Source organism: Pinus tabuliformis, chromosome 1_2 (genome assembly GCF_031772625.1).
Source record: "Pinus tabuliformis cultivar Carrire ecotype Pingquan chromosome 1_2, CPIR1, whole genome shotgun sequence".
NCBI classification, from domain to species: Eukaryota; Viridiplantae; Streptophyta; class Pinopsida; order Pinales; family Pinaceae; genus Pinus; species Pinus tabuliformis.
In genome coordinates, this window is record NC_142298.1 from 1,271,448,417 (window position 1) to 1,271,468,430 (window position 20,014).

Sequence of the window (20,014 nt, forward strand, 5' to 3'; positions counted from 1 at the left end):
TCTCGCTTAATAGGTGTCAAATCACCGGGTCTTCTTAGGGCCAAGTTTCGATCTTCTCGGATTCGCCGCAACTCATAAAGAGTGTGTTCATCTACTAGCTGTTTGTTGCGCTGCTCCAAGTAGTTGATTGTCCAATTGGAAATTTCCAATTTCTGTTGCAACAAGTGATTCTCAGCCTTTTGTTGTTGAATGACCTCCTTTAGCTCTGAGCTAGGAGAGCTGATATCAAGGTCAATAATATCCGTGTCCGGATCTCCTGAAGGTCCCTCATCAAACATGGGTTGCTTGCCTCTGTCCTGTACTTGTGCCTGTACCTGTGCTGCAGAAGGCGAGACCCTTTCCACCTGATGTGGAGATAATACTCATCGTGCAGATGCAAATAAGGCCTTGTGGCCTCTCTGATATGTAGCATATGAAGGAGTGCTAACATGCTCGGGCTCAGGAATGTCAAACTGATGTGAAGGCCCTCCCTCATCATGGAAAATCTTGGGAGGTGGCTGTGGCACCATGAAAAAGTCGCGAGAAATGAACTCCTCCCAAGCAATACCCTGCTGTGCCAACTGATGCATCACTATGATCTTAATCAGTGCATAATGATAGATGCTCTTATGCTGAGGTGCTGGGGTCTTCCTTTTTACTAAGGGAACCATCCTCTCTATGTTGCGACACATGAAAAATGGAAGGTTCATCATACGTACCCTTGTAAAATGCATTAACAAACGGATATGGTACGAATAGAGACGTGAAAATATGCCCTCACAAGTGAAATATCGAAATGATGAGTCTCATCAATTGTGCATACTCATCCCTTAGGAATCTGAAAGGAAAAACAACGGTTAAATGTCTCATACGCCCGGGCTTGATATATGGCTCATAGTGAAATATGTCTAACTGCTGGCGCTTATTCCATTCCTCCCCTACATTTGGTATCCCAGTGGCCTGAGCAATAATCTCGAGTGACAAGGTGAAATCCACTCCAGCAAGGTTTACATGACCATCTGTAGAGCCTTGAACCTGTACCTCCTTACACACCCTCTCAGCCTTCTTTTCCCATTCATTTCCTCTTTTTCCCACTCATTTCATCCACCAAGTTGATTAAATCATTGTATTTTAGGACTTTTTACATGGTTTTCTAACTATGTTAATGACTGTTGTTTGGTTTATAATTTTGGTTCAGAGTGTGATGCGTTTCCGCAGCCAACACAGGTTTCTGCAGCTGATCCAGGTTTCTGCAGCCAACACAGGATTCCGCAGCTATTTTATTAAATGATATGTTACAGGTGTCCTCCGAGAAGATGAGCCACATGGGCAAGTTCCAGGAGTCAAGGACATGGGACGTGTCCGTCCATATCACCCAGAATAGCCATAAAAGCCCGTGGTCAACGAGGAGGCAAATACCGGTCAACAGGAGTGTTCAGCGGTGGCACGGCTCTGCGTTGCTCTGTCTTTGGGCACGTGAAGCTAGGTGGCATCATCCTCAGCCATGGAGACAATCTAGAAGCACGAATCCAATAGCCATACTCTCCAGATTGAATGAAAACGATGACAACTAGCTAGATCTGGGGACGCAGAGGATTCATGTGTTTTTAAACAGCTGGTTGAATAGCATAGATCTCGTTAAAGTAGTTTGCTTTCTCCCTATAAATAAAGTGTCCTTGAACGCTGTAGAGTTAATCGTTTTGTAATCGTTTTTAATGTAATTTTGAGCTCCCCACTGTACTTTTACATTTGTTGTCAATCCATGAGAAGATTGTTTTGCATTTAAGCGTATAACTGCTCCTTGAACCGGCTGAAGTAGGTAGAGGGCCCCTGTTTGCTGAAGCCCTGTACAGTAACCTTTAATTTCCTGCATTTCTTTTTCTTGTTTCATGTATATTAGCTGTACATATGTCTTTTAAATTGCTACGCTTTTATTTCTTTTCAACATGTAGATTAGCTGTACATAAACTTTGATTTCTGTTGATTTACATTTCTGCACTTTTATGTTCATGACTGATCAGTGTGTTATGCAGGTTTCTTAGCCAAGCCCAGGACAATTTTCCTTCTTTTATTTTCATAACTAGTGGCATGCGTGATCATCTTGTCTATGTTGCTGACCTTCATTGTTTTGCAGTTTTGATTTTCCTTACTGTCGTTTCTTTAACTTGCATATTTACTTTCTGCTCTTAGATATCAAGTTGTTCATCTATTGATGGTTCCTTTTCCATAATCAAATAACTTTATTGGGAGCCAAAACATCACTTAGTATAACTTGATTTAGTTTTCTTTACAACTCACATTACTTGACTTATTCATAACTGTTTCTTACATGATAAATTCAGCTGAAAGGCAAAAGGTTAAGAGAAAGTTAAAGTATTGTGACTAGTCTCTTTTATGTAGTTTCACTTAGACTTCACATTGCTTAACATTTCATGATATATTTTCATAGAGAATATTAAGTTGAAGAGTTGAAATAGTGTGAGATAGTTGTTCTTACTTTTAGTTGGGTTTAATATAGATTTCATTTTCATTTTCATTCAGCATCAGAGATACTGGGCCGATGTCATTAGTCCTTTATTTGATGTCTTTATTTTCCTTTAAGAGTTGATTTTATTGCAGTTGTTGTTCAAGCTTTCTTGTAGAATACTTTTTAAGTTTTGAGAAATCATTTAGAGATCACCACAATCATCCACATTTCACTTGCTTTATTACATTTCCATCACATCACAGTAGGAAAGATACATTCGAAAACAAACTTAAAAAAAGCTAAAAACGACAAAAGACTAAGAAAACGGTTACCTAAGTACATATAGTACACCTCACTTCATCAGCTTACGAGCCCCGGGTTGACATTTAAAAGTTGCAATTTAGACATCACTAAATTGACCAAACATTTTGGCGCCGTTGTCGGGGAAGTGAAATTAGGTAGCCAATTTCTAAAAAAAACAAGAAAATTTCCCATCATGAGACCAAGGATTGTCCTTCAATTCCTAGGCTCAAAGTTGTCTTTCAAGAAGATCCAAATACAGTCGAATCTCTCTGTTTTGTCGCAAGGAGACCTTCGCAGGGGCAACAAAATCAAGGGTTTAGCAACTCTATGAATTTTCAACCCCCACCAAATTGGAATCCTTGGCAACAACCTTGGTCCCAACCTCAAAATCCTTTTCAAGCATGGGTACAAGGTATGCAAAATCCTTATGGGAGATTTGCTCAATTTTACCAATATCCTCCATCTTTTCAAAACCAACAAGCTCCACAACTTCCAAATCAAAATCCACAACTATCATTGCCATTTCCACAACAACAACAACAACAACCTTCTCAACAGAATCCAAATTCTCAACTCTTGCTTCCATTCCAACAGAAGTCAAATCAACTTCCTTCTCAGCCATTGCCAAACCCCAATAATAAAAACCCTCAAAATTCTTACATGATGGAAGGTCAACAATTTCCTACCTATATGATTGTTCCTCTCAATGAAGTAAAACTCAGATCAGGTAGAGTCCTAGATAAACCTTCTATAAATTCTCAAGAGCAAAGCATTTTTGAGGAAGAGTCTCTTAGTCCAATAAGGGTTCTGAAGCATCTCTTCAAAACCCAAACACTCAAAAAGAAAAAGAAAAATAATTAACCCCCACAACTCCCATAGTTGAGCAACCTGCATCTTTATCCACACCTCCTTTTCCTGAAAGATTACAAATTGACAAAGGAGTGGAAAACAAATTTTGTTGCCTGACTATAATTTTCTAGATGAATTGAAGAATGTCTGTATCAAGATTCCCTTGTTACAAGCCATTAAAGAGATTCCTATTCTAGCAAAAATTAAAGAGAGTTGAGTCTTAAAAGACCAGGAAGGAAACCAAGAGATACTAGAAGGATCCACCTGGTAGGGAAAATTGCAGATATCATGATGGGAAAAATTACTATGCAGAAATATGTAGATCCCGGTAGCCCAATTGTTAAAACACATATCAATGGGTAGAAATACCAAATACTTTGATTGATTTAGGGGCTGCTATCAACATCATGAGTAGACAGACTATGGAACAACTAAAACTTCCTAATCTTCTTTTTACACCTACCTTATTGCAACTTGCAGATCGATCAATTATTAAACTCGATGGTGTATTAGAAGACATTCCAGTCTCCTTAGACTCTTGGGAATATCCAGTGGATTTCATGATTTTAACTCCCAAGAGTAATCTAGGAGGACATCCTCTTATTTTAGGAAGACCTTGGCTAGCCACAGCTGATGCTTTCATAAGTTGTAGGTCTGGGGATATGTATATTTCTGATGGTAGTTCGACAAAGAAGTTCAATCTGTATCCTCCAGCAAAAGAAATTACAGAAATATGAGATAATGAGTGGGGTTATGATGAAGATACTATACAACTTGTCTTTACCATTTCTGAGATTAGTGAAGATAGTCAAATTCTGAACACATTAGAAAACTTTGAACCATCTTCAGAATATGACCACACACAATTTCAGTTGGATTCTGACATTGAGTGTCTATCATCTAGACAAATGTCTCTTTTCTCTATGGAAGAGTTTGGTAGTTCTGCAATTGAGATTTTTCCAGGAAAAACATTGAATATCAACAGAAACTTGGAAAAATCACAACAGGGGGAGCTAACCAAAATCTTGCAAAAACATTCTACTGCATTTGCATGGGAGTATACTGATATGAAAGGTATTGAACCTAAGACTTGCATTCATCACATATACATTGAGGAAAATAGTAGACCAATTAGGCAACCTCAAAGAAGGATGAATCCAAACCTTAGGGAGATAGTGAAAGAAGAGCTCCAAAAGTTACTTAACGTAAACTTCATTTATCCCATTTCAGATAGCCGGTGGGTTTCTCCTTTGGTTATAGTACCTAAAAAGAATGGTAAATGGAGGGTTTGCATTGATTACAGGGAATTGAACAAAGCAACTTTGAAGGATCACTTTCCTTTGCCCTTTATTGATCAAGTACTAGATACTTTAGCAGGCAAAACGTATTTCCCATTTTGGATGGTTTTAGTGGTTACAATCAGATTCAGGTAGCACCTGAAGATCAGGACAAGATCACATTTACCTGTCCATGGGGAAATTTTGCTTACCGAGTACTTCCTTTTGGATTGTGTAATGCACCCGCAACATTTCAAAGGGCGGTACTAGGAATCTTTTCTGATCTAATTCATGATTGTGTAGAGGTCTATATGGATGATTTTACAGTTTATGGTAATTCATTTGAAGAGGCATTAGAAAATTTGGAAAAAGTCCTTATAAGATGTAAAGAAACAAATCTTTCATTAAGTCATGAAAAATGTTTTATGATGTTTATTGAAGGGATTGTTTTAGGACATCATATTTCAGGAGATGGAATTAAAGTTGATAGATCAAAAGTTGAAGTCATCTCCAAGTTACCTATTCCAAATTGTCAAAAAGATGTTAGACGTTTTCTTGGATTTACTGGGTATTATAGGAGATTTATTGAAAACTTCACTAAAGTAGCATCTCCACTCTTCAAATTACTTACAAAAGACTGTGAATTCAAGTGGGATCCTGACTGTCAATCTGCATTTGAAACTTTGAAAACAAGAATATCTGAAGCACCCATTTTGAGAGGGCCAAATTGGAAACTTCCTTTCCATATTTCTACAGATGCTTCAGATATAGCTCTAGGAGCTGTGTTGGGTCAAAAGGATTTAATTCCTTATGCCATTTACTACACCAGTAAAAATTTGACTCCTACTGAGTTAAATTATACTGTGACTGAAAAAGAGTTCTTAGTCGTTGTTCATGCAATCAACAAGTTTAGACACTATATAACTGGCTATGAAACTTTTGTCCATACTGATCATTCTGCAATTAGATATCTCATGAACAAACCTGTTACTAATGGCAGAGTTACAAGATGGCTTTTACTTTTACAAGAATTCAATATTACTGTGTTAGATAGACCAGGGAAACAAAATACAGTAGCTGATTTCTTGTCTAGAATCCAAAATACTAACGAAGATTCTCCTGTAGAGGATAAGTTTCCAGATGAATATTTGTTTGCAGTAACTACTAAGACTCCTTGGTATGCAGATATTGCTAACTATTTGGTTACAGGGAAGCTACCTCCACATTTTTTCCTAATGAGAAGAGGAAAATTATTCAGGAGAGTTCAAATTATTCATGGATTTCTAATGAATTGTTTAAAACAGGGCTAGATTGTGTGATCAGAAGATGTGTTCGGGAAGATGAAATGTCTGACATCCTTAAGGCATGTCATGATGAACCGTGCGGTGGACACTTTGCTGACAAGAGGATGGCCTATAAAATCCTTTCTTTAGGATATTATTGGCCTTCTCTCTTCAAAGATGCAAAACAATATGTTAGAAGGTGTGACAGCTGCCAAAGAGTTGGGAGACCAACTCTTTCAAATGAAATTCCATTACAGCCACAGGTACTCATCGAACCCTTTGAAAAATGGGCTTTAGATTTCATTGGACCTATTAATACACCATCTAGACAAAAGAAGTATATATTGGTTTGCACTGATTATGTTACTAAATGGGTAGAAGCCAAGGAATTGCCTTCTACCACTGAAAATTCGGTTGTTCAATTTCCTTTTGAGGATATTTTTACTCGTATTGGTGTCCCAAGAGAAATTGTGACAGATCAGGGAAGTCAATTTACATCTAACTTGATGGAGAAGCTGATGGAAGAATACAAAATCAAGCACAGAAAATCTACTCCATACCATCCGCAAGCAAATGGTCAAGTGGAATCTACAAACAAAGTTCTTGAGAGCATCATCACCAAAACTGTTCATCTCCACAGAAGAGATTGGGCAGAAAGGCTTCCTGAACCCTTATGGGCCTATAGACCTACATGGAGGAACACAACAGGACATTCTCCCTACGAACTTGTTTATGGGAAAGAAGTCCTGCTCCCCATTGAGTTTCAAGTCAAGACCTTCATGATGGCAGTTCAATTGGGGATGAATCTATCAGAAGCCCAAAAGCACAGAATGGAGCAGCTGAATGAGCTAGATGAAATAAGACACGATGCAATTTTAAGGACTGATCTAGTTCAGCACCAAAGAACTAAGTTGCATGACAAATATATCAAAGAGAAAAAGTTTCAAAAGGGAGATTGGGCATTACTGTTTGATTCCAAGTTTAAAGACTTCAAAGGGAAATTTCAGACTCATTGGCTTGGACCATATGAGATTGATGAAGTCTTTAGCAATGGAGCAGTTCGAGTCAAGACTATTGATGAGTTTCAAACTCCTCTCATTGTGAATGGCCATCGATTGAAAATTTGTCATAAGCCACTCTCAAAAGAGGACTTTGTCAAAATGTTTCAAGAAAATTATGCAATGAGGCTGGTGGGGAAGAGTCCTTCTCCTCCATCAGCCTAGTTTTTGTTTCTTTCAGTTAAAAAAAATAAATAAATAAATAAAAAATAAAAAAACTTTTATAAGCCTGAAAACCAATCTTAGATTGGCAGTCTTATACAGAAAATATAGAGTGAAAATCAGGGGTACCTGACACTCTATATTTTCCAAAAAAAAAAAAAATCTCTCTCTCTTTCCATCTTCACTCCATCTCATTCGTCATTTCAGTTCATCCATCTCATTTTCATCTCCATCTCCATTCCACTTCATTTCCATTTCATTTCATTCCATCAATAAAAGTCCCCTTCAGGACTATTTTCATTCAGTTAGTTCTTTTTCTAACTATCTTTGTGCAGTTAAAGGGGTGTTGTCTTAGTTTCCGCAGCTGGAAACCGTTTCCGCAGCTAGCACTAGTTTCCGCAACCAGAAACGATTTCTGTAGCCAGCATCACTCTGTCTGTATAGCCAGCATCAGTCTGTTTAAAAAAAAAAAGAAATTCACAGTCAAAGGTTAGCATCATCATCACCAAAGGCAGCAAAGATATGAGGCATCTGGAAGATCAAAGAGCAATAATGGGTCAGAAGCCTTAATCAACAAATGGCAAACTTCCAAAGGTATGATCAAAATCTGTACCAAATAACAATTTAATGTCATTGTATGCATAATTATTAGATCATGGAAATTCCACTAAATACAATGATTTGATACGGCAAGATCCATATCACTCCTCTTCCATGATGATAATCCATCCACCTCATTCCTTTCTAACGGTCCCATAATCACTATTAATTCAAACTCGAAATGGGGCTGCTCTTTCATTTATTGGCCATACCTGGAAGAAGTGACCTACTGTACTATGGCTCTCCTCCACCATAATTTCCGCAGCCAACGTTGAGACGTGGCGTAAGTCATCTGATCCCAAAAGGACTCAGCCGTTATTCTGCCATTATCACTCCACTCCTGCATGAATTGAACTCGTTTCTGTTATTTATCCTTTACTCCCTCGTACTCATACTATTTCCTACTCTCCATTTCCACTGCAACCTCCATAGCTTTGCTCTAAACCCTGATTATAGTCACTGCATACGCTTTGCATTTCGATTATGGCCACTCCACTTACCTTAAGAATCCCGTAATCAGCTCGTTTTTCCCTTGAACGTCCACACATAGTAAAATTTTCAGCCGGGTTTGAAAGCCGAGAATGGGAAAGTTACTCAGAGCTGAACCTGAGGGCCCAAAATACCTGGAGGGGTATCCGTAGACGAAGGAGTCATTAAAGAAAGCAAAGTGGCTGAAATTTATTAAAAAGTTTAGAGGTTATAATAAGGAAGTCACTAAAACCTTTGCTCGGTCCTTTAATGGACACGCAGTGGAGGTAGGGGACTTGAAATTTACAATAACAGAGGCCACACTAGCAGCAGCAACCAGTTTACCACAAGAGGGAGACAGATGGTTTAAAAACAGAGGTCTGGATGATCAAGGATGGAAAGTTATGCTCAAAAACCCAGGTATGGATACTTCTATATTTACTAAAGGAATTCATGTGCATGTAACCAAAGAAGAATGGTCTACGTTGTTATTACTTGTTCAGAAGTTTATTACATGCGAGGGTCATTTTGGCATCATGTACATGTATCATGCAAGGATTATGATGAATTTTATGAAAGGCCATGCCCTTAATTTACCTTACTTTCTGTTACCAAGCCTGAAGAAAATGAGCTCTACTGTTCAGAAACATGTAGGCCATATTGAATCCCACCTTTACCATCACGGGCTCATCAGAATTCTCATTGAAGATCAATTGAAAAATAATAACGATACTTGGGAAAAGTTTTTGATCAGAAATCACTTCCAAGAAGTGACTGAAGCCTCTGCCAGCAGTTCCCCAAAAATCCCAAAAAGAAGTAGGAGGAAAGAAAGAAATGTTACAGCCCAGGACCTTCCTACAGTAGACACTCAGGAAACTGTTCAGGAGGAAGAAGAGGAGGGAGCTAGAAACAAAAAGCAGAAAAAGGACAAAGGTAAAATAACTATTCAAGAGACATATCCATCCCCTGAACCATCTATAGAATAAGAGTCTCAAACTCTGGCTGATAGATTAGCACATCTTCATGCTGCTGCCATCAAAAAGAGAAAACAAAAAGAAAAACAGAGTGCCCAGAAAGAGAGCACTAGTCCATACCTGAGAAGGAGCACTAGGCTAAAAGGGAAGGGGAATAAAACCAAAGAAAAATAGTCTCATTTTATTGATTTGGATAAAGAGACACTTGAGAAATCTCCAACTCAGCCAATCATTGAGCCAAGTCCTCCACGTGAGGAAAGCCCTTTTCAGCAGGAAAGAGAAAAAAGTCCTCCTTCACCAGAATTTGAGTTCAGGCCAAGAAAAACACCTGAGGTAGATTCCAACCAGCAAGAAGCATATAACTACCTAGAGTCCTTGGAACAATCAGCTGCAGGACCAAGCACCACCTTGCCACTTGATGCACAAGTGCAGTCTTTAAAACAGGAAGTGTTTGAGCTAGAAGTCCTAAACAGACACATTAAAGAAGAAAATGAAGCATTAAAAGAGCAAAGTAAAGTGGACAAGATTGTCCATGACAATACCATGCTTCACTTAGGACTGTGGTAGAAGAAGAATAGAAAGTTGAAGAAAAAGTGTAAGAAGATGAGCAGGGCATTGATTAATTTGAAGTTCAGGTGTCTAGTCAAGAAACCAAGGACCATTTTGACATCAAGGAGAAAGAGAAGAAGGATGGATGTTCTTGCAGAAGCATCAGAGCACATGGATTGAGGAAAAGAACTAAGTTTAGGTTGCATGAGGACATGCAACACCTTCACAGTGGGGGTATGTAGAGCCTTGAACCTGTACCTCCTTACACACCCTCTCAGCCTTCTTTTCCCATTCATTTCCTCCTTTTCCCACTCATTTCATCCACCAAGTTGATTAAATCATTGTATTTTAGGATTTTTTACATGGTTTTCTAACTATGCTAATGACTGTTATTTGGTTTAGAATTTTGGTTCAAAGTGCTGTGTTTCCGCAGCCAACACACGTTTCCGCAGCTGATCCAGGTTTTTGCAGCCAGCACAGGATTCCGCAGCTGTTTTATTAAATGATATGTTACAGGTGTCCTCTGAGAAGATGAGCCACATGGGCAAGTTCCAGGAGTCAAGAACATGGGACGTGTCCCTCCAGATCACCTAGAACAGCAATAAAAGCTCGCGGTCAACGAGGAGGCAAATACCGGTCAACAGGAGTGTTCAGCGGTGGCACGGCTCTGTGTTGCTCTGTTTTTGGGCACGTGAAGCTAGGTGGCATCATCCTCAACCATGGAGACAATATAGAAGCACGAATCCAACAGCCACACTCTCCAGATTGAATGAACACGATGACAGTTACCTAGATCTCGTTAAAGTAGTTTGCTTTCTCCCTATAAATAAAGCTTCCTTGAACGTTGTAGAGTTAATCGTTTTGTAATCGTTTTTAATGTAATTTTGAGCTCCCCACTGTACTTTTACATTTGTTGTCAATACATGAGAAGACTGTTTTGCATTTAAGCGTATAACTGCTCCTTGAACCGGCTGAAGTAGGCAGAGGGCCCCTGTTTGCTGAAGCCCTGTACAGTAACCTTTAATTTCCTACATTTATTTTTCTTGTTTCATGTATATTAGTTGTACATATGTCTTTTAAATTGCTGCGTTTTTATTTCTTTTCAACATGTATATTAGCTGTACATAAACTTTGATTTCTGTTGATTTACATTTCTGCACTTTTATGTTCATGACTGACCAGTGCGTTATGCAGGTTTCTTAGCCAAGCCCGGGACAATTTTCCTTCTTTTCTTTTCATAACTAGTGGCATGCGTGATCATCTTGTCTATGTTGCCGACCTTCATTGTTTTGCAATTTTGATTTTCCTTACTGTCATTTCTTTAACTTGCATATTTACTTTTTGCTCTTAGATATCAAGTTGTTCATCTATTGATGGTTCCTTTTCCATAATCAAATAACTTTATTGGGAGCCAAAATATCACTTAGTATAGCTTGATTTAGTTTGCTTTAGAACTCACATTACTTGACTTATTCATAACTGTTTCTTACATGATAAATTCAGCTGAAAGGCAAAAGGTTAAGAGAAAGTTAAAGTATTGTGACTAGTCTCTTTTATGTAGTTTCACTTATATTTCACATTGCTTAACATTTCATGATATCTTTTCATAGAGAATATTAAGTTGAAGAGTTGAAATAGTGTGAGATAGTTGTTCTTACTTTTAGTTGGGTTTAATATAGATTTCATTTTCATTTTCATTCAGCAGCAGAGATACTAGGCCGATGTCATTAGTCTTTTATTTGATGTCTTTATTTTCCTTTAAGAGTTGATTTTATTGCAGTTGTTGTTCAAGCTTTCTTGTAGAATACTTTTTAAGTTTTGAGAAATCATTTAGAGATCACCACAATCATCCACATTTCACTTGCTTTATTACATTTCCATCACATCACAGTAGGAAAGATACATTCGAAAGCAAACTTAAAAAAAGCTAAAAACGACAAAAGACTAAGAAAACGGTTACCTAAGTACATATAGTACACCTCACTTCATCAGCTTACGAGCCTCGGGTTGACATTTAAAAGTTGCAATTTAGACATCACTAAATTGACCAAACACCATCCTGCAAATGTAGAACAAATAAACGAACTAGTTCTCGGTGATGCTAGATTTGTGACATCCGTTCACAATATTCAAAACATGATTGATACCGAAAATAGTTCATTGCAAGTGGACAAGCTTGCAAATGAGCCAAAGAAGTGGGCTCCTCCCTGACATGCCAACCACCTTTGTGATACCTCCTTGGCACCTCTATTTCTGGTGTAGAATCACAGTCATAATTCTGCTCATAAGCTGACTCAGTTTCTGACATATTGTTGAAGACAAGATGGCTGATATATATATGCTGACTGTGCACACAATTGATTGTAGACTTTTTCCTGTTTTTTCAAAATGTTGTGGTTTTCTTGAATTAGGAGAGGAGTTGAATACTTGCTGGCGAATTTCTGGGCAGAATTCCCAACACGTAGCGCACCTCACCCAACACGTAGCGCGCCCCTGGTGTGTAGTGCACGAGTAAATTTACACTAAGAAAAGGATGTTGATGCTTAGCGTGCCCTGGGTGTGTAGCGCGCCAATGCTGATGCGTAGCGCGCCCCTGGAACTAGCCCGATTTGCTCACCAGCTTGTAAAATTGCCCTAGAATGGATGCACTTTGCTCTTGAGATGTGAATGGGTTGGTTATGAGGAGAAATTCCTTTATATAGACTCCCTTTTAATTTTTACTTGACCAAAACCCATTTTGTAATGTTTGGTTGTTGACACTTTTTCAGATTAAATAGGCTCTGACTTTTTGGTTTCCCTTTAAAAACAATTGGTTGAAATAATGATTTCTTCTGATAATTTTTTGCAGGGATAGCTCTGATATGCTCTGGCAAAGGAGACCAAGGCTGCGCTTGAACATTTGAAGAACTTGAAATTTTGACAATTCTTTACAAAAATGAGATGGTGACTTGTTTTTTTTTTTTTTTTTTTAAACAGAGTTTTGAAAACAAAGTCTTGATTCAGCTGTACAATGATGAAAATTATTGAAGTGATGATCTATCAAGGACATCCCACTGGCCTGCTGGTCTTTTAAGACTTCTCAAGACAAAATTGACTCAACCCTAGACCTAAGACCTCGAAATTTTAAAACATGATGGTGAATGACCTTTGAAGACTTTATTTAAATAAACAGGCCTGAACCAGCAGTGCCAAGCACAAGGGGAATAAGTGACACAACCCACTCCATCAGAGTTATGGCATGCCTAACGAAATGCAACTGATCAAAACTGGTGGGACACCTAATCATGAAATGCAAAAGAGCTTTGATCTCTGATGGAGGGATAACTAGATCGACTCTAACAATACCTATAATCACTCATATGCTTCAAACACAATCATTTTTCCCATTTTATCTATTCCCCTCTATTATCTTCTCTTCTACCCTGGAACCCTCTCTTTGTGCATCTCATTCCTTCACAAATTTCTCGTGTCACAACCCTCATCGATAATGTAACATTCCCCCATGTGTAATGATCAATTCCACATATACTATTGGCTACGTGGGGCTTGAACCAGGTTCAACAATGATTTTAGCCAAGCAAATCCTGGTACTACTAGCCCTTTCAGAAATAGTCTTTGGAGAGCAGACTGAGGTCTCACCCGAAGTAGTATGGGAGGGTGTTCGAACCGGGTTTCCACACCCTAGGGATTTCTTGATGAAGGTTTTGGATGTTCGCAATCCTAACCTGTGCACTGCGCTTCCCTCCACAACTTCCTATCCTTCGCAACCCATGTGTACCTTTGTGAATATAGTGTTATTCCGATCTAGTCCTTACTGTGCTATTATATTAGTTCTTAACTTAGTTTTTGAGGGCCCAATATTATTATTACTTTATTCAACTTTCAGATAAGCATGCATACTCGAAAACAACATAAATGCATAAAGATAACTAGAAGATAGAAATACAGATCTACAAACAGACCCACAATATTCTGAATCAAACTTCTCTTTTATTAATACTCAAGTTTAGTTACATTCTAGACTCTACCCTGTGCACTCAGTTGTAGGGGTCTGCACACTCAACTGCAGACTCTACTAGGCCTCTACACACTCAGCTGCAGAGCCTCTACCTACCACTACGACCCAATACATTTCAAATCCACTTCTATCTTCTAACCATGCCTTCACATCTATCTATTTCTTGCCAAAAAACTCAAAACTATATTTACACTTAGAGCCTCACTCTATTTATACAAGCTCGTGTTACGTTGACCATGGGTAGGCCGACACAACTTTACATTAAATTACATTATTTTAGGACGGCCAACCCTATGAATTATCCTAGACTCTCACACCCCATGCGCCCATTTCACAGAGTCTTTACATTACATTAACCAAAACTCAAGCTTTAAGCCCCAAACTCCTGCTATGGGAGGATCCACTGCCTTAAAAAGCCCCCAATATAATCATCGTGACTCGTCCCAAATCACTCTATTGGTGCAGTAATCTTGGCACGAAGTCCATGCAGCTTGGGTGTCCACAACACACTGTTTCGCTTCCAGTTGTACTTGTTGCACGAGTATCTCTGAACATTCATGAGAAAGTTCTAATTCTTGTCCAACTGCATAGAGTTCCTCCATCTGTGCCAGCTTCCCTTCAATGGTAGCTGTAATTGTGAATGCTTCATCGATCCATGGTTGGATGTGTGCCTTAAGCAGGGCTTCCTTTTGGTGCACGACGTCTAATCGGTCCTTTAGTGCCCTTGCCTACTATAGCCTAGCGAGTCGTTGAATAAGGGAAATCATCGGCACGGTGCCTCAGACACTGTCTCTTCTCTTCAGTGTTGGAGTCATTTCTGCACTCAGATTTTCGTTCATGGCCCTAAGGCCCATCGAATCGCTAGTACGCGCAGGACCCAGTCAGTTCATCTTGCTTGGTGAACTCTGTTCATGATTCCACATATATTTTTGAATGCTTTGATGTGGAATTCTTGTGGTGTGCGTCGTTTTTCCTGCTGCTGCATCTGGTTCCGATTTTCGATCCTTAGTCTGGGGTGTGCTTGTGTAAACTGCACAGTGCATGTCTGCACCCATTGACACAGGTGGGTGCACATGCTGCTTCGTCCTGGCTGCCTGACTTTTGTTCGATGCTAGGGGCTTCCAAACTGTAAGCGCATCCACCTTCTACGTTCGCACTAGTTTTCAATGGTCTCTTGATGTGTACTCCACCATCGTGTGTGTGTTGCACGTAGTGCCCATTCCAGCGCACCATACCGCTGATGTTCCTGTATTGCGCTTTCAAATTTGTCCAAGACTTCATCCACAACTGTTACTCCATCATACGTTGACAGTTCCCTAGCCTTTTTCATCACGTAACACAGTGATCTAATTAGCATGTTGCAATTCATTGTTGTGACTTCGTGCAACCAATTCTGCCAGTGCTCTACTTCTTCGTCTGAATCTGAAGTGCTGTCGTGCTCCCATGAGATTCCTAGCAACGTGGGATAGGGATTGTTGTCATCAAAAATCTTTATTACTTCAAAGTCTGTCTATGTGCTCATGCCTTTGATATTAATTGTTACCCCTTGCAACCTTCCCATGGGCAAAATTGTATGTTGGTTCACCATTCGTAATTGAATAGGGGACCACTGCAACGTGGGCCTGCCCATGCATTCCCATGTTTGCTTCGATAACACATTTGCATCTGATCCTAGATCTAGGATGACCTAATCCATTTTGTACTCACCAATCTGCGCCATCAATCTCATTTCCCTCCCAGTGCGCAATGCATGCTTTCCCAGTTTCCAAACTACGGGCGGTTCCCCTGACCTTGCGCACCTAGTGATCAAATCCTATAGTCCCTTAACTACCTTATTGTCGTGCAAAAGTTTCATGCATGCCTCCAAAAAGGTAGTGAGCATGGAAGGATCCATTCTCATCTCTGGTTGATCCTTACTACCTAAATTGGAGGCCTCTATGAAGTTCTTCTTAGCTTCCATGAACGTCTCCTTTGCGCGTTCTAAGTCAAACTCAGGTTCCTTTGCAGGAGCCTTACAAACCCATGTATCTTCCTTAGCCTGCTTCTCCCTATTTTCCCCTATGTTTGCACCACTTCTGAGCATCATGTTCACATTTGGCTCTTCTTCACGCAGTTCAGACCTCATCATTTCGATATTTTGAGTCAGAGGAGGCTAGAGTACCCCTTTTTCACATCTCTGTGTGATCAATGTAGGACAGTTTATCATTTCATGATCAAACTGAGCACATTATGAATAGGATGTTCTTGTTGAGTTGGTACAATCATATGCATAGTGCCATGGTCCTCCGCAATTGTAACAAATTAACTATTTGCAGCCCCTTCCTGGTCCCATTCCTCCTCGTCCTCGACCTCGCCCCTAAAATCCAGCGTGCGCCATCTCTGCAGCTAGGTCGAGGGCTCGCATTTTTATTTGCATCCTATAAGCTAGGGTCTAATTCATCATTAACTCGTAACTGTGACAAGTGCGCTCATCGTGGCCTACTAACCTGCAGAAATTACAAAACAACTGCTGGGGAGTCTATGTATACTTCTGTAACAAATGACAATTATCTATCGTGTGTTTTCCTCCTATCTGAGAGATCGCACACCATAATGTAGGTGTCACACTTGGCCCTACCTGTGCCTTCGGTCTCAAGTATCGGCCCCCCTCCTGCCAAGTAGTTCGCAAATACTGGACATTGGTCCTTGTAATGGCCCTCGCGTTTGCATTTTACGCACCATACTTTGTCATGCACTTCTAGCTGCGATGCCCTATCCTGCTGTAAGCTCTGCATTTCCAGGCAAAGATTCTATAGTTCCACATGGATTTGTTGAACTCCCATCCCAAGATCTTGTATTGAGGTCTCATTCAACCTCATCGCCATTTCCAACAATTCGGCCTGGGTGGAAAGTTTTTGTTGTGACAGCACTGTCCTCAAGTGCGGTGTCAAGGATTACACAAACCATGTGCAATGTTGTGCATCTGTGAGTGTCATATTAGCTTTGTGGATTGTACTCTTCAGCTACTGATCCAGATCCCAGGGGGTCTCACCTGGAAGCATCATGATCTCTTTAAACCCGATGATTGACTATGTTTCTGATTTCAGCCAGCTAAATTCTCTGTTCAACGCATTCTAGATCTTTGTTATCTGTGCATTTGGGTGGTCGTTAGAGGGCTTGATATACCATTTCAACGTATGATCCTGCAGCATGCTCACCAATGTAGCCTTCTTAATGTTTTCATTCATGACCCCGCTTCCCACACTGCTCTTACCATGAACCAAAACTGGTCCAGATCCTCATTCGCTACTCCCCTAAATACGGGTGGCATGATTGTGCTCGCCATGCTGAACTGTAGGGTTGCTAGAGGTGGAGTGGGAGGAGATGGAGGTGAGGGAGGTTAAGGGGGTGGTGGCATGGGTGGAGGTGGTAACTACAGAATGCACTGCCTTATCAAGATAACTGCACTTCTTGGAGAGACCTAAGCGAGCTCTTTCTCGCTCTCTCGCGAAGGTGAAATGAACGGGTTGTTTGCTAATTCCATGCTACCTTTGTATATCTTTCCGCTTTGTTTCATTCCAACATTAATATATTCACATAATCCGCTTTTCACATAACAACATCTTAATTCAATTATTCAAGGATTTAATATACTTACTCGCGGTCCCTTAAGAAAACATCATTTTGCCTCACTGTAGCTCATGATCTTGTCCACCGCAAATTTAGTAATAAATCCCCATATTATCCAGTTGAGTCGATGGTCCACAGCCCGCGCGTGATCTTATCTTCTGATGCCTCTAGTTTGCGTACTAATTCCGGATTCCACATTATTGGTTGATCGAGCTTACACCTTCCCTGGCTGTCGGCTAATCTCATGATACACTCATACAGTTTAGAGGTAAAGGATGCAAAGAAAATCTCATGGATTTCCGTATACACTTACCGATCCAGCCACCTTTTCTTAGATACCTGTGGAGTTCTATTTTCCTGTGTCACAAACTCTTGAATCTTCATTTCCAACCACTCTTCATTTTCATTCTTTGTTAGGTTCGAGTGGCATGACATCAGACATCCCTTAGGCAAATCTTGGTCCCGGTAATGGAACCATCTTTTGGCTATGTGGGGCCTGACCCAGGTTCAACAGTGATTTTAGCCAAGCAAATCCTAGTACTACTGGCCCTTTCAGCAATAGTCCATGGACCATGAACTGGGGTCTCACCCGAAGAAGTATGGGAGGGTGCTGGAACCAGGTTTCTACACCCTAGGGATGTCTAGATGAAAGTTCTAGAGGTTCACGATCCTAACCTACGCACTGCGCTACTCTGCGTAGCTTTATATCCTTTGCAACTCGTAACTTAGTTTGTCCAAGCCCAATATTCTTATTACTTTATTCAACTTTCAGATAAGCACGCGTACTCGGAAAAAACATAAATGCATAAAGATAACTAGAACATAGAAATACAGATCTACAAACAGATGCACAATATTCTAAATCAATCTTATCTTTTATTAATACTCAAGTTCAGTCACATTCCTGACTCTGCCCTATGCACTCAGCTACAGGGGTCCACGCACTCGGCTACGGACTCTACTCGGCCTCTGCGCACTCAGCTGCATAGCCTCTACCTACCACTACAACTAATACACTTCAGGTCCACTTCTATCTTCTAACCATGCCTTTGCATCTATCTATTACTTGCCAAAAAATTCAAAACTGTCTTTACACTTAGAGCCTTGCTCTATTTATACAATCCCATGGTCCACGGATCATGGGTAGGTGGACACAACTTTACATTAAATTACATTATTTTAGTGAAGACAACCCTATGACTCATCCTAGACTCTCGTGCTCCACACCCACATTTCACAGAGTCTTTACATTACATTGACCAAAACTCGGGCTTCAAGCCCCAAAAACCTTCTATGGAGGGATCTGCTGCCCAACATATATGGACTATTCTATGATTTTGTGTGAGGCTATACCTTACCTCTCTATGCATAATATATTCCTAATATAGATCTTCTCGTTGTTCCATAGTGAAAGCTTCCTGTTCATATTACACTACTAATTTGTGATCCATTGTATCACACGAATCTCCCTCATCGTAATTGCAAATGTATTTCTTAACCTTTATTTGACAATTGCACCACATAATATTATCATATATTCCTTAATTTTGTCACATCACTACTTCATAGACTAGTTACCCTCACTACGCCATTATGTAACTCAATCACAAAAACTAAATTGTCTTCTTGCGTCAAACATTTAATTTCTTTTTGTTTTCTAACATTTTTGTGGTGATGAATAAATTTTATATGTCAGGTTTAGTGGATCGACATTATGTCAACCTCTCATCAACATCAAGAGAAATGGCTCCCCTAAAGAATAAGCCTAGGAAAAAATTATATAAGAAAGGCCATTGAAGAATTACATTGCCTCAGTCCTCACATATATTGACACAATGTGTTTCATTAATAAATGTATGACAATCACTTTGTCCCAAATATATCATTTATTTTCCTGAAAGGATATCCTTGATGAAGAGGAAGAAATGATATCCTTATTTTGAGAAGGGATGTGAGATTTGATGAGGAGAAATCCATGAGGAGTTATCTAGAGAGAGATCTGAGCATATTACTAGAAGAGGAGCTTCAAGCTGGAAATGAAGAGCCCCAAACATATTCACAGAGTCAGTCCTTTCCTAAGGGAAAGTAGACATTCTAGGAGGATGATGTGGAACCAAAACATGATGAGGAGCAGAGATGTGAAGATAGTGGAGAATATCCTAGAATAGGTAGAGTTGGTAGCCTCAGGATAGGAATTAGTTTCTATTTCTTAGGATGTTGTTCTAACTTCCCTAAAACCATGTATTCTATTTAATGTGTAATGTTGATGAACAGTGTAGAGTGTTTTGTAGATCGAGACTCTCCTCGTTCAGACTCTCTTTCATAGAGCTAACCAGTGGGTTTTATTTTTAATACAAACATTGCCATTTTTATCATGGTATCAAAGCGTCAGGGCTGAAGAACCGGTATGTTGGCTGG